Below are 15247 nucleotides of genomic sequence, written 5' to 3' on the forward strand. Positions count from 1 at the left end.
CCATCCCCTACCGCGCCTCCAACCCCTGCTCATTATTTTTTCCAAGCAGACCCAGCATCTCCAAAGCCCAGTGTTCTCATTCAGGAGCTGTTGGAGTGCAAGAATGCATTTTAAAGGATATTTCACAACCCAAAGCACTTTTTAAGCTTCTCAAAGATAAGTGGATGGTCACTGAACATGGATGCAAAATGCATTTTACACCAAAAAAAGTTACTTAAATGTTTTTTAGAAGATTTTTTTCATTATCAAAATAATATAGGATCATTAGAATTTTAAAAAGAATAGTATAAAGGAAATCACTTCTTTCCACTATCCAAGGTTAACCACTTTCAACATTTCAAAGTATTTACTTTTGTCTTTCGTACATTTATATATCTAGATACCTTTTTGAGATGATACTATTAATTCATTTATATTAATATATGTTGTATTAGGGTTGCGTTGGTGGTATAGTGGTGAGCATAGCTGCCTTCCAATATATGTTGTATTGACTTCAGAGAGGAAAGGAGAGGGAGAGAGAGAGGTAGTAATATGAATGATGAGAACGAATCATTCATCACCTGAATCCTACATGCCCGCTACTATGGATGGAGCCCCATGTACTCTGACAGGGACTCCATGTATGACCTCCTGGTTCATAGATCAAGGCTCAACCAGTGAGCACGCCTCCGGGGCAAGATGATACTATTTGTAATGTGTGTATCCTGATTTGTTTTCTCTTAGTTATGGTGTTTTCATTCCACTGCATCTATAACCACTTTTCCCCCGTTTATTAAGGCACTGTTTATTTTTCCCAGCTTTATTGAGAAATAATCAATATACACCACTGTATAAGTTTAAGGCAGACAAAAGGATGGTTTGATTCACCTACATTGTGAAATGACTACCACAATGGGTTCAGCTAACATGTACTGAAGATGTGACAAACCAAAATTGAAATTTCTAATGTAATTTGGGTTATTTTTTCTTCAAAGTCAAATCTACAATTGTTACCATTGCAAAAAAGAGCTTGTACTTGGAACTAAAGTGCAGGGTGTGGTGGGTCTGCAGGCTGGGGCTCTACTGCCCTGGCCCCTTGCACTTGATCCCTGTGCCTATTCACATGCAGATCCTTTCTCCTTCCAGACTTCACATGAGGCTGGTGATGGATGTGCTGCCCCTGCTGGACGGGGCTCCACAGTCTGTCTTCCCACCACGGAGTGTCAGAGGTGAGAGCCCCCTGTGTAAGGCTGTGGAGCATATGAAGTTCAGAGTCACTTGTGTCTCAGCAGCTCTGGGGGTGACCTCAGCATCAGCATGCGCAGAGCCTATGCTGGCCTCCAGGGTGTGCTCTGTGCGGGTCCAGCTCACCCACAGCTCCTCTCTCCCTGGATTTCAGCCACCTTACTGGTCCTTCTGCTAGAAGCTCTGGTTCTCTCAGAACCTTACAGTCCTCTCCACCCATGAGCTATGTGGAAGCTTCATATAACAGGATGGTTTTCAGGGAAAACTGGCAAGAGAAAAAGAAGAAAAATAATCAGGAGTCACCACAATACTTTGGAGTCCAGGGCCCGGCCAGAAGAGAAGGGGGAAGGGTCCAGGGCAGCCACCACTCTGGCTCCAACAGGCCCCTGGTCCAGTCCTCTCTGAGTCATTCCCGTCCTGCGCACAGAGCAGTGCTAAGACTCAGTGCCTTCAAGACAAATCAGCTCACCACCATGCTGGTCACTGGTCAACTTCTCAATTCTCTCCCCACTCAGCCCACTGCTGCTCTCTCTAGAGTCCGCAGATACTATTCTCTCTGAGACCATGGTTGACATCATTGGGTGGACAGCTGGCCATTGATCTGCTCCATCTCGTTGGCTCCAGAATGATGTGTTTTCTTCTTTTGAGAAGAAGAAAAAAGAGCAAGAATATGGGTCTGGAAAGCAAGTAGCCTTTCTGTAGAAATGCATGGACAGTGAGTTTTTTACTCTTAGTACTTTGAAGTGCTATGTGGATTGGCATGAGGTACTTTCATTTTATTATTCTTTCTGGATGTTCTTCCTGAAGGTGAATGAGTTGGCTGGCTGCACAGGTAAAGGAACAAGAGGGTGAGTGTGCTGCCCTGTGTGCCAAGTAGCAAGGAGTTTGTGCTGTTCTGCATTTCTGAGCCTCTCTCACCATTTGAATGAGCTCTGGCCAGAGGCAAGGATAGCCATGAGTGGCTGCTCCCAGGCCATCCTGACACCACTCATCTGCCCGACCTCTACACCATTGAGCTGTGCTCATTGCCAGCTAAATCCACAAGCCAGGGGAGCCCTAGAGCCCTGAGTCACTGCGTGCAGAGAATGAGCTTTGGTGGCTCCCTGGCCCACATCATGGACCAAAAAGAGCAAGATTTTATGGGGTACAGACACTGAAAAGGCCTTCATGACAGCCCTACATTATTACCCTAATGGTACAGGTTTGGATGGACAATTACAAACTCCCTACTTGACCACAGAGTAAAGTACCAAACCTTTAATGAGTGACACTCTGTCTCTCATCTACGTTTCACCCCTTAAAATAGGGATGTGCTGATTTCATCCACCAGCATTACTTCTTCCATCTCGCATTCAAGTTGACAGGAAAATTGGAGCCATCTGTGGAAGGAGAGAGCATATGAAGACAGGGTATTATTTTTAGTTCATTTTGAGCACCACTCTGTCGAGTACAAAGAGAAAAACTATTTATCTTTCCTGACCTTTAACAGGGCATAGGTATCTTTTCTACAGTTGAGATCTGTAGATGATTAAAAGGCACCTGCTTCCAAGGACAATGCTGCCTTCCTTCATCCTTGTCCTTGGGTTGCGTCACTCCTGGGCCCTGTACCCAGGTCCCAACCAAGGCACGGAGAAGTGAATCTGCTCTGTCGACGAGACCCTGGCCCAGTGTTCCTGGAATGGCACAAAAGGCCCATCCTTGTCACTTGGTGGATGTGGTTTAATGAAGCAGAGGGTCACTGTGGGAGGATTGCACTACCTGTGTTGTGTTTTGTGAGATGGTTAAAAGGTTTGAAGCTCCCTTAAGAAACCAGGTGGCACAGTGAAGGAGCTGTTCCCCCGAGTGATCGCATTAGAGGTGGCTGAGACACAGCAGCTGTATTAAAAGCTGTGGAAGCTTCATGATGGGATGAGAACTTAGCTGTGTAGGTCACTGGTCTGGATGGTGGCCCTCAATCCCACTGACCACCAGTTCCTGTGGGCAATTCCTTATACTCAGCCCTGACCCCAAGTGGACCTGCTGGACCAGATTCCCTGGGGCAAGACAACCAAATCTGGTTGTCACCCCTTTTAGTTTTTAACCTTTTAAAAATATAATTGTAGATTCCATTATTTATAAGAGAGAACGCAGAGGTAGCCCATGGAATCTGACCTGGTTTCTCTCAGTAATATCTTACAAAAATCTCACAGCAGGATATTGACAGTGACCCAACTGCCCATGTAGGGCCGATAGAAAACAGCTCTACCTGATTCTCCCACACCCAGGACAGAGCCTTCTATTTTTTTTTTTTTTGGTATATTATTATCACAGTAATGTATACACAATGAAATTTACCATTTTAACTATTTTTCAGAGCACAGTCCAGTGGTGTCAATTGGTCCTTAACACAACTTAACAATCATATTGTTGTGCTGCCGTTACCACCATCGGCTCCATCACTGTTCTCATCTTCTCCAACTGAAGCTCTGTCCCCACTAAACAACAACTCTGCATCCACTCCCCCATTACTGGTACCCTCCATCTTACCTCTATGACTCTGATGGCTCTAGGGACCTCATGAGAGTGGGATCACACACTATTTGTCCTTTTGTGACTGGCTTATTTCATTGAGCATCATGTCTTCAGGGTCCATCCAGGTTGTAGCATGTGCCACAATGGCCCATTTTTCTAAATTGAATATATTGGGGTGAGATTGGTAATGAAATCATGTAGCTTTCAGCTATACAGTTCTGTAATACATCACCTGTATGTTGAATTATGTATCTCACCTCCCTCCCCTCTTACCCCAGGTCAGGTCTCCTTCCATCACAATTTATCCTTTCTAAGCCCTCTTCTACACACACCCCTCTCTCTGTGATAATCACCAAACTGCTGTCTGTGTCTGTAAGTCTTTTCTTTGCTTAATCCCTTCACCTTTTCCCCTAGTCCCCCAACCTCCTCCCCTCTGACAGTATTCAGTCAGTTTTCTGCACCTATGAGTCTGTTTCTATTTTGATTGTAGTTTATTTTGTTCATTAGATTCCACATATAAGTGAATCCATAAGGAACTTGTATTTCTCTGACTGGCTTACTTCACTTCACTTAGCATAATACTCACCGGCTCCATCCATGCTGTTGTCAAAGGTAAGATTTCCTTCATTTCCTTTTTGTGTGCATGGGTGAGTCGTATTCCGTTGTGTTAATGTACCACAGCCTTTTCTCCACTTATCTGCTGCTGGGCACTTGGGCTGCTGTGAAATCTTTGCTATTGTAAGTAATGCTGCAGTGAACATAGCATTGCATATATCCTTTCCGATCAGTGTTTCAGGTTTCTGCAGAGATATTCTCAGAAGTGGAAATGTTAGGTCATAAAGCAGTTCTATTTTTAATTTTTGAGGTAACTTCATACTGCTTACCACAGTGGTTGCACCAATCTGCATTCCCACCAAGAGTACACGAGAGTTCTCTTTTCTCCACATATTCACCAGCACTTGATGTTTATTGATTTATTGATGATAGCCATTCTGACAGATGGGAGGTGATACCTCACTGTGACTTTAATTTCCATTTCTGTAATGACTAGTGATGCTCAGCATCATTTTGTGTAATAAACACCTGCAGGTCCTCGCTGGAGAGGTGTCTGTTTAGGTTCTTTTCTCATTTTTAAATTGGATTGTTTAATTTTGTTATGATGTTGAGTTTTTTAAGTTCTTCATAATTTTTGGATATTAAACCCTTATCAGATGTATCATTGGCAAATATGTTCTCCCCGTCACTGGGTTGTCTTTTCATTTTCTTGGTGGTTTCCTTTGCTGTGCAACAACTTTTTAGATTGATGTAGTCCCATTTGTTTAGTTTTTCTTTTGCTTCTGTTGCCCAAATAGATATATCAGAATAACAAATATTTCTATGAAAATTTATTACCTTTATTTTCATCTAGAAGTTTTACGGTTTCAAATATCACTTTCAAGTTTTTAATCCATTCTGCGTTTATTCTTCAATATGGTGTAAGAAGGTAGTCTGCATTCATTTATTTTTCCACTTATGTGCCCAATTTTCCCAATAGCATTTTTTGAGTGGACTATCTTTACCACATTGTATATTCTTGTGTCCTTTGTCAAATATTAATGGACCATAAATGTATGGGTTTATTTCTGGACTTTTTGTTCTGTTCCACAGATCTTTATGTCTGTTTTATGCCAGTACCATACTATATTTATTACTATGGCCTCGTAGTATAGTTTGTTATCAGGTAGCATGATTCCTCCCACTTTGTTCTTCTTTCTCAAGATTACTCTATTGGTTTGGTTTTATTTTGTTTGTTTTGTTTGTGTGTGTGCGTGTGTGTGTGTGTGTTGGGTTTTTTGGTGTTTTTTGTGTGTTTTTTGTACTTCCATATAAATTTTTGTGATATTTGTTGTAGCTCTCTGAATTACGTCATTGGACATTTGAACGTTGTTAATTCTTCCTATCTTTGAACACCATATGTGCTTTTATTAATTTGTATCTTCTTCAACTTCTTCCTGTCTTTCCTTCCTTTCTTTCACTTTCTTCTTTCTTCCACTTCCTTCTTTCTTTCTTTCTTTCTTTCTTTCTTTCTTTCTTTCTTTCTTTCTTTCTTTCTTTCTTTCTTCTTTCTTCTTTCTTCATGATCTTTATTATGTTCAGGTGAATTCCCTTTATTCACATTTTCACTGAGAGTTGTTATAATGAATAGGTGTTGTGTTTTGGTGAATGCTTTCTGCGTCTATTGTTGTAATCATGTGAATTTGATTCTTTATTTTGTTTACGATGCATCGTGTTTTTTATGTGTAGATACTGTACCAAGCTTGCATCCCTGGAATAAATCCCACTTCATCCTGATGTGTAATCTTTTAAATGTATTATTGGATCCAGTTTGCCAATATTTTGTTGAGGATTTTAGCATCTACATTCATCAGGGATATTAGCCTATAATTTTTTTTCTTTATAAAGTCTTATTCTGGTTTGGGATTAGGAGAATGCTGGACGCATAAAATGAGCTTGGGAGGCTTCCCCTGTCTTGAGTGTTTCGGATGAGTTTGAGGAGAACAGGTGCTAGTTCTTCTCTGACTGTTTGATGAAATGCACTGTGAAGCCATCCAGTCCAGCACCTGCGTTTGTTGAGAAGTTATTTTTTCTTTTAATTCTCACCTAGTATATATTGTCCAATGAATTTTTTTTTTTTAGAGATGTGGGAGGGAGGGAGGGAGGGAGGTAAGAAGGGAGAAAGAGAGGGAAAGAAAGAGAGAGAGAGAGAGAGAGAGAGAGAGAGAGAGAGAGAGAGAGAGAGAGAGAGAGATACCAGTGTGAGACACACACATCAAATGGTTGTCTCACACACATGTACACCTCAACAGGTGGCAGGGGTGAACCTGCAACCCAGGTACATGCCTTTGACTGGGAATCGAACGCATGATCCTTTGTTCCATGGACCACATCTCTAACCACTGACACACAATGGCCTTAGCTTCATTGATCTCATGTTTGTTTTTTACTGCTTTGTTTATTTCTGCTCTGATCTTTATTATTTTCTTTATTCTTCTCACTTTATGGTGTCTTTGTTTTTCTTTTGCACTAGTTCCTCTAAGTGTCAAGTTAGATGATGTATTTCAGATTTTTCTTGTTTCTTGAGGTAGGCCTGTAATGTTAGGAATTTTCCTCTTAGGACTGCTTATCCTGTGCTCCATAGCGTTAGGATTGTTGTGTTCTCATTTCCATGTGTTTCAAGGTATTATTTCATTCTTTCCTTGATCTCATTGTTATGTATTCATTGTTTAGTAACATGTTAATTAGCCTCCAAGACTTTCTGTGTTTTATAGTTTTTTTCTTTTTCTTTTTTCTTTTAATCCTATAATTACTAATTTTTATTGTGGTCAAATAAATATAAGATTTAGAGTTTTAACCACATTTAAGTATACATCAAGTATATTGACATGCAATTCTCACCACCATGTATCCCCAAATTTTTATTTATTTATTCATTTTTGCTTTTCATTGCTTTTATCTCTGTTAATAAATTTATTGGGGCATGGGTGGTTTTAGGTGTGTACAATTCAGTAATAGATCACTTGTAGGTCAGTTTTTTCTAATTGACTTATAGTTTTATACAGTTATGATCAGAAAAGATTCTTGATATGATTTCAATCTTCTTAAATTTACTGAGACTGTTTTTGTGCCGTAACATGTGGTCTATCTAGATAATGTTGCACGTCCACTTAAAAAGAATGTATATTCTACTGCTTCAGGGTGAAAATGCTCTGAAGATACCAATTAAATCCATTTGATCTATTGTGTTATTTCAGTCCACTCTTTTTTTTTTAAAGACTAGGTGTGAGGCCGCCCTGTGCAAGGGTGAGGCAGCGCCCAAGTCTTCCCCCCCACCTTCTCCCTCCCCCCCCAGCCCCCGCCCATCTCCCTCCCCCCCCAGCCCCTGCCCATCTCCCTCCGCCCCCACCCACAGGGACCCCAGCCCAGGAGGAGGTCAGGGCCCAAGTCTTCCCCCCCGCCTTCTCCCTCCCCCCCCAGCCCCCGCCCGTCTCCCTCCCCCCCCAGCCCCCGCCCATCTCCCTCCACCCCCACCCGCAGGGGCCCCAGCCCAGGGGAGCCAGGGGAGCCTAGGGGAGCCAGGGGAGCCAGGGGAGCATGTCACACGCTAGGGGGAAGGGAACGCTTCACTGATTTGAGTGTCACCCTTGCGCAGGGGCCACCCTAATCTCTTCTGCATCATTCCAGGTTTACTATATGTGCTGCTGCTGCTGCTGCTGCTGCTGCTGCTGCTGCTGCTGCAGAGTCCAGCACCAGGCCACTCTTTGCTTCTTGATTTTCTGTGCGGAAGATTCAGCCATTGATGCCAGTGGGATTGTTCAAATCCCCTACTACGTCTGTATTATTGTTGAACTCTCCATTTATGTACATCAGGATTTGATTTACACATTTACTTGCTCTTATGTTGAAGAAATACATGTTTGCAAGGGTTATATCCTCTTGTTGGATTGCTCTCTTTATCATTCTGTGGTGTCCATTCTTATCGCTCAATATAGCCTTTGTTTTAAAGTCTGTTTTGTCAGCTCTAGGTTTACCTCCCCGGCATATTTCTCATTTGTATTTGCATGAAATACCTTTTGCCATCCCCTTGCTTTTTGTCTGTATGTCTTTCATTCTGAGATAGGTCTCTTGTTGACTGCATATATATGGTTCTTGATTTCTTATCGATTCAGCTACCATGTCTTTTAATTGCAGCAGTCAAGCCACTTACATTTAAAGTGATTATTTGTAGATATGTTTTATTCTTTTAACTCTGTTTCCCTTTTATTCCTTCTCGATAGTTCTTATACTAATGGTTTGGTGGTAACACACTTCTTTTGCTGTTTCTTGTCTGGGAAGCTCTTTATTTCTCCATCAATTTTAAATGACAGCCTTACTGGGTAAAGTAGTCTTGGTTGAAGGTCCTAGCTTGTCATTATTTTGAATATTTTGTGCCAATCCCTACTGGCCTGGTATGTTTTTGTAGAGAAATAAGCTGACAGTCTTATGGGAGCTCCCTTGTAGGTAACTGACCGTCTTTCTTTTGTTGCTTTTAAGATGTCCTGTCTTTAATCTTTGTCATTGTCATGATGATGTGTCCTGGTGTCAAGCCTTTTTGGGTTCATCTTGTTTGGGACTCTGTGCTTCCTGGACGTGTGTCTCTTCCTTCACCAGGTTAGGGAAGTGTTCGGTCATTATTTCTTTTAATATGGTGTAGTCCCTTAACCTTCTTTTGTCCTTGTACTGCTATAATGTGGTTGTTGTTAATGTGTCATGTTGTCCCAAAAGTCCCCTAAACATTCCTCATTTTTAAAAGTTCTTTTTTCTTTTTGCTGCTTTTGTCTTCTGTGACCTTGTCTTCCAAATCACTAATTTGATTCTCTCCTTAATCAAATTATTTATTTTCTCTAGTGTATTCTTCATTTCAAAGATTTTACTCTTTATTTCTGACTGGATCTTTTATATGGCTTAAATGTTCTTTTTCATGCCTACTATCAGTTTTCAAGTTCCCAATGATTTCATCCATTCTTCACCTAACTTAAATTAACTATCTGAAATATTGCTTGCCTCACTTTGTTTAGCATTTTTTCTGGATGTGTCCCCTGTTCTTAAATTTGGGGCATGTTTCTTTGCATTTTGGCTGCCTCTGTGTGTTTCTTTCTTTGTATTAAAATCCAGGTCTTGGTAGTGTGGCTTCGTGTAGTAGGAGTCCTGTGGAACCCCGTGGCAATTTCTTCTTGTTCATCTGAGTTGAGTGCTCCAGGGATGTCCCGTGTGTGTTATGTGAACCTTCCTGTGGCAGTTGATTCTTGATGGCTGTTGGCCCATTCATGTAGTGATTCGATGCTCAGGCTAGTTGGCTGTGACCACAGTGTACCCTGCCTACAGTGTAGTGTATGAGCTGCTGACAGGTGTTGACCACATGGAGCGCAATTCATCTCAGCGGGGTCTGGTGCCTTCCTAGATCTCTCTTTGGATCTGCCGCTTCTGAGGCTAATTGTATCCTTCTCTGATGTGCTCTGAAGCTGGCTATCGGCTTGTTGTTCCTGGGGGTTCCTGGGAGGGACTCTGGTGCTGAACAATGTCAGATGCTTGATGTGACTCTCCCAGGGCAATCTCTTTGCATCTACAAAGCAATTCACAATTTGTGACAGCCTCTGCTAAGGCCCAGTGAGCACAGGAAGGTCCAAGCAGGGCACCAAAGCTGGCTTTGACTAGCATTGAGCCTGGGGGCAGGTCAGCAAAAGCCCCAGAGCACACCATGTTCTGCCTCCCTGTCTGCCTCCATCTGCCGGGTGCCTGTTTGTCTCAGTTAATGAAAGAGTCTCTGGAAGCACTCAAGTTGCATGAGGGAGGTTCTCAGGGTGTCCCCAGGTAGAGGTGAGTGGTGCTCACCAGATGGATGCAGGTTCAAGCTCAGTGTCAGTGTTGGGTCTGAGGCCACTCAGCAAATGTCCCAGGGGATATCAGGTCCAGCTGCCACCCCCTGGGTCCTCACACATCCTTGAGCAGTGTACAGAAGACGCAGACCTGGCATTGTTTGTAGGAGGAGAATGAAAAAGTCAAAAGAGGCTGCTTCCCAGGATTGAAGGTGTCTGGAATCTGTAGTCTGAGATCAGCTGTGTGAGCTTAAGGGCTTTGCAGAAGGTCTGTGGATTCTCAAAGGCCAGAGAGCTGCTTCCTGTTGTAGATGACTCATGGATCCCCACAGGGGAGCGAGAGCATGGTGGCATCATGCAGGTGCAATCCAGCCATCACGTAGTGAAAAGTAGAATCCCCTCATGGGTGGCTGATTTCAGCAGATTCATCCCTCCATTTCTGTCCTAAGAGAACTGGAGCTCTCTCCAGACTTCCGACCAGATGCATGCTCACTGGCTTCCCGGGCAGCACTGTCCCTGCCTTCTTTCCTCAAGGCTTGGTGAGCCAGGCTGGCTGGAGTGTAGGGAAGGGAGGATAGAGGTCCGTTTGGAGGGTTGAAATGCTGTGAGAACTTTTAAGGCTTAAATTTATTTTCTGTGTGTCTGCTCCCACACTATAACTAAGCAGCCAAAGTGATGCTTAGCTCACTCTCAAGGAAGCACAGTTCTGCCCTGCACCAGTGCCACACATCACCAGAGCAGTGAAGGGAGCTACTGGAGGAAGAAGACAGGGCATTCCTCTCCCAGCAGTGTAACACCCTCACAGGCATGATTCTGTCTGGAGAGCTGACCCCTGCTGGAGCACTTAAGGCTTTTAGGCACAGAGTGTAATGATCTGATTTATATTTTTTAAAGAGCACTCTGATTTGCATTTTCATTTTTATTAAAAATTACTTCTTTAATTTTTTTCAATTAGGGATGACATTCAATATTAGTTTCAAGTGTACAAAATAGTGGTTAGACATTTATATAACATATAAAAGCATCTCCTGATAAGTCTAGCATGGGATATCTTTGAAAAGGGTATTAATCCTATTCACGAGGGCTCCACCCTCATAACCTAATCAACCTCAAAAGACCCACCTTTTATTTATTTTTAATCAACCTTATTTGGGTGACATTCATTAATAAAATTGCATAGGTCAGGTGTGCAATTCTATAATGCATCATTTGTATATCGCATTGTGTGCTCACTGGCTTCAGGTCAAGTCTCCTTCTATCACCATTTATCCCCCCTATGCCCTCTTCTCCCTCCCCTACCTGTCACCACCAACCTTACCCCCTACTCCCCACACGCCACCCCACCTGCCACCCCACACCCCACACACCCAGCCCCCATCTGCCTCACCACATCCCCAATGCACAGCCCCCATCTGCCACCCCAACTCCCCTCCCGCCAGCTCTCATCCCCCAACACTACCCCTCACCCCCACCTCCCACTCTTACCCCAACCCAACCCCCCACCGCCCCCCATCACGCACCCCACACCCCACACCTCCCATCCTCCACCCCCAACTTCCCAGCCCCCACCCTCCACCCCCCTTCCCCTGCTTGTGATTTGACATTTGAAATGATATTTGAGATGTGTCTTGAGAGCACGGGTAGGATTTAGACAGATGAAGAAGGTGAGAATATGTTTCAGGTACAGAGAGTGGACATTCGGCCTGGAGGCAGGAGAGATGAACACTGGACAGACCAGAGCATATGCCCTTCAGATGCCTGTGAGTGAGGGGTCAGGGCAGGGAAACAGAAGACCCTGCATGGAGGGAAAGGGCAGAGGGATAAGGGGACCAACCACAGAGTGGTCAGAGCAGGAGAGACAGCAGCCCCTCCATGGGAAGGCAGGGCAGCAGGGTCAGGGGACCAGGGGAGGGGCCGATGGACAGGTATGAGAGGGAATGCTGCCAAGGCGCAGGGCTGGGGGCAAGGGCTCCACCATGGGGAACAGGGAACTCTCCATGGAGGGGTCTGTTTCTCCTGTTACCTATCTCTACTCCCATGTCCCCCCTTCCCTGGCCCCTCCATGGATGGTGCCCTAACCCCCCTATCTTGCTCAGACTATGTGGGGTCCTTTGTCCTCCCTGCCCTGCTACCTCCCTGGATGATGCCCTCTCCCCCCTGCCCTGCCATCTATTTCAGGACCTGTGCTAAAATCCTTGCTGTCTCAAAGTAGGCTTCCCTATCCCCCCAGCCTCTCCTCTCCATGGAGGGTTCCCTGTTCCCTCTCATGCATGCCCTGTCCCTCCATGAAGGATTCTGTCTCCTCCATGCCCTTCTCCCTCAAACCGGGGCTCCCTTTCTCCACTGCTTGCCCCCTCAAAGTGAGGTTCTCTGTCCCCCTGCCGTGCCCCCTCCACGAAGGAAATCTTCCTCCCTGACCCTCCCCCTCAAAGTGGGGTTCTCTACACCCCTGCCATGCCCCATCCATGGAGGGTACCTTCTCCTCCCTGCCTCTCCCCCTAAAGTTGGGATCCCTGTCCCCCTGCCCAGCTCCCTCAATGGATAGTTCTGTCTCCTCTGTGCCCTGCTCTCTCAAAGTGAGGTTCCCTTTCCTCCTGCCCTACCCTCTGCATGGGGATTACCTGTCCAACTGCCCTGCCCCCTGCCCATAGAGGGTTCCTGGTCTCCCCTCTCCTCCCTGCCCTGCCCCCTATAATTGGGGTTCCCTTCCTTCCTGTCCTCCCCACTGCATGGAGGGTTTGCTGTACCCACTATTCCATCCCTGCAAGTGCAGTTCCTGTCCCCCAGCTCTAACTCCTTTCTGAAGGTTTCCCTGTCCCCCTGCCCTGCCCCCTCCATGAAGGTTTCCCTGTCTCCTGCCCTCTACCCTCTATGAAGAGTCCCCTCTCCTCCCTGCCCTGTCCCCTCCATGGAGTGTGCCCTCTCCCCCCTGCCCTGTCCCATCCATGGAGGGTTTCCTGTTCCTCTGCTCTGCCGCCTCCAAGGAGGGTCCCCTCTACTCCCTGTCTGACCCATCCCTGTTGGGTTCCCTGGCCAGCCCCCCCGCCTCGAGCCCTGCCCCCTCCATGGAGGGTTCCCTGCCCCACCTGTTCTGTAGCCTCCATAGAGGTTTCCCTGTCACCACTGCCCTGCCCCCTCCCTGGAGGTTCCCCTCTCCTCCGTGCCCAGTCCACTCCAAGGAGTATGCCCTCTCCCCCCTGCCCTGTCCCATCCACGGAGGGTTCCCTTTTCCTCTGCTCTGCCCTCTCCATGGAGGGTGCCTTCTCCTCCCTGCCTTGTCCTCTCCAAGGAGAGTCCCCTCTCCTCTCTGCCCAGTCCACTCCATGAAGGTCCCCACTTTCCCTGCCCTCCCTCCTCCATGGAGAGTCCCCTCTCCTCTCTGACAAGCCAATCCTTGGAGGGTCCCATGTTGCCAGTCCCCACTGCCCTGCCCCATCAATGGAGAGTTCCCTGTTCCCCAAACCCCCTGCCCTTCCCCCTCCATATAGAGCACCCATGCCCACTATCCTTCCCTTCCTTGGAGGGTCCTTTCTCCTCCCTGCCCTGTTACCTCCACGGAGGGTCCCATCTCCTCTTTAGCTATAACCTCCATGGAGGGTCTCTTCACTCTCTGTCCTCTTCCCTCCATGGTGGGTCCCCTGCTCCACTGCCCTGTCTCCTGCATGAAGGGTCCCCACTTCCCCTGCCCTCCCTTCTTCATGATGTGTCCCCTCTCCTCCCTGCCCAGCCCATCCTTAGAGGGTTCCCTGTATCCCTTCCCCATAACCCTGCCCCCTCCATGGAGGGTCCCCTATTCTCCCTTCCCTGTCCCCTACGCTCCCCGCTCCATGGAAGGTACCTTCTCCTCCTTGACCCATCTCCTCCATGGAGGTTCCCATCTCCTCCCTGCCCTTCCTCTCCCTGGAAGGATCCTTCTCCTCCATGGCATGTCCCCTCCATGGAATGTCCCCTCTCCTCCCTGCCCTGTCCCCTCCATGGAGGGGTCCCCTCTCCTCCCTGTCTGGCCCATCACTGTAGGTTTCCCTTTCCCCGTCTCTGCCCTCTCCTCCCTGCCCTGTACGCTCCATGGATGGATCCTTCTCCTCCCTGACCCATGCCCTCCGTGGAGGGTCCCTACTCCTCCCTACCTGTCCCCTCCATGGAGGGTTCCCATAACCCTACTGTCCCCCTGCATGGAGAGTACCTTCTCCTCCGTGACCCGTCCCCTCCATGGAGGTTCCCATCTCCTCCCTGTCTTGTCCCCTCCATGGAGGGTCCTCTCTCCTCCCTGTCTGTCCCCTCCATGGAGAGTTCCCATCACCCTAACAGTCCCCCCTGCATGGAGGGTCCCAACTCCTCCCTGCCCTTCTCCATCATGGAGGGTCCGCTCTCCTCCCTGCCCTTCCCCTCCATGGAGGTATCCTTCTCCTTCCTGACACATCCACTCTATTGAGGGTCCCCGCTCCTCCTTGCCTGTTCCCTCCATGGAGGGACCCCTCTACTGCCTACGTGTCCCGGAAAGGAGGGTCCTCTCTTCTCCTGGCCCATCACCTCCATGGAGTTTCCCCTCACACCCATGCCTGTCCCCTTCATGGAAGGTTCCCTGTCCCCACTGCCCTGCACCCTCCATGGAAGGTCTCTTCTTCTCCCTACCCTTGCCGCCTCCATGGAGGGTCCCATCTCCTCCCTGCCCTCACCCCTCCATGGAGGGTCCACTCTCCTCTCTACCTGTCCCTTCCATGGAAGGTTCCCCACTGCCCTGCACCCTCCATGGATCCCATTTCATCCCTGCCCTGTTCCCTCCATGGAGGATCCCCACTCCTCCCTGCCTGACACCTCCATGGAGGGTCCCCTCTCCTCCCTGCCTGTCCCGTCCATGGAGGGTCCCCCTTCTCCCTGCCTGTCCCCTCAATGGAGGGTTCCCTTTCCCCATGGCCCTGTCCCCTCCATGGAGGGTCCCCTCTCCTCCCTGCCTGTCCCTCCATGGAGGATTCCCTGTCCCCACTGCCCTGCATCCTCCATGGAAGTTCCCTTCTTCTCCCTACCCTCTCCCCTCCATGGAGGGTCCCCTCTCCTCCCTTCCTTTCCCCTCAATGGAGGGTTCTCTCTCCCCCCTTCCTGTCCCCTCCATGGAGGGTCCC

At 47.2% G+C, this 15247-nt stretch overlaps 1 protein-coding gene and 2 non-coding genes across 3 annotated transcripts in view; 1 reads left to right on the forward strand and 2 right to left on the reverse strand.

The window, feature by feature from the left end:
- Nucleotides 1-15247, forward strand: part of LOC132213911 (protein Daple-like) — a 142232-nt gene that overhangs the window by 102660 nt on the left and 24325 nt on the right. The window lies entirely within an intron of this gene.
- LOC132214029 (U6 spliceosomal RNA) lies at nucleotides 7880-7983 on the reverse strand. The gene has a single exon (XR_009448129.1). It is a non-coding gene; the product is annotated as a U6 spliceosomal RNA (small nuclear RNA).
- Nucleotides 10765-10967, reverse strand: LOC132214038 (small nucleolar RNA SNORA74). Its single transcript, XR_009448138.1, has one exon. It is a non-coding gene; the product is annotated as a small nucleolar RNA SNORA74 (small nucleolar RNA).

This window comes from Myotis daubentonii, chromosome 12, assembly GCF_963259705.1.
Source record: "Myotis daubentonii chromosome 12, mMyoDau2.1, whole genome shotgun sequence".
NCBI lineage: Eukaryota > Metazoa > Chordata > Mammalia > Chiroptera > Vespertilionidae > Myotis > Myotis daubentonii.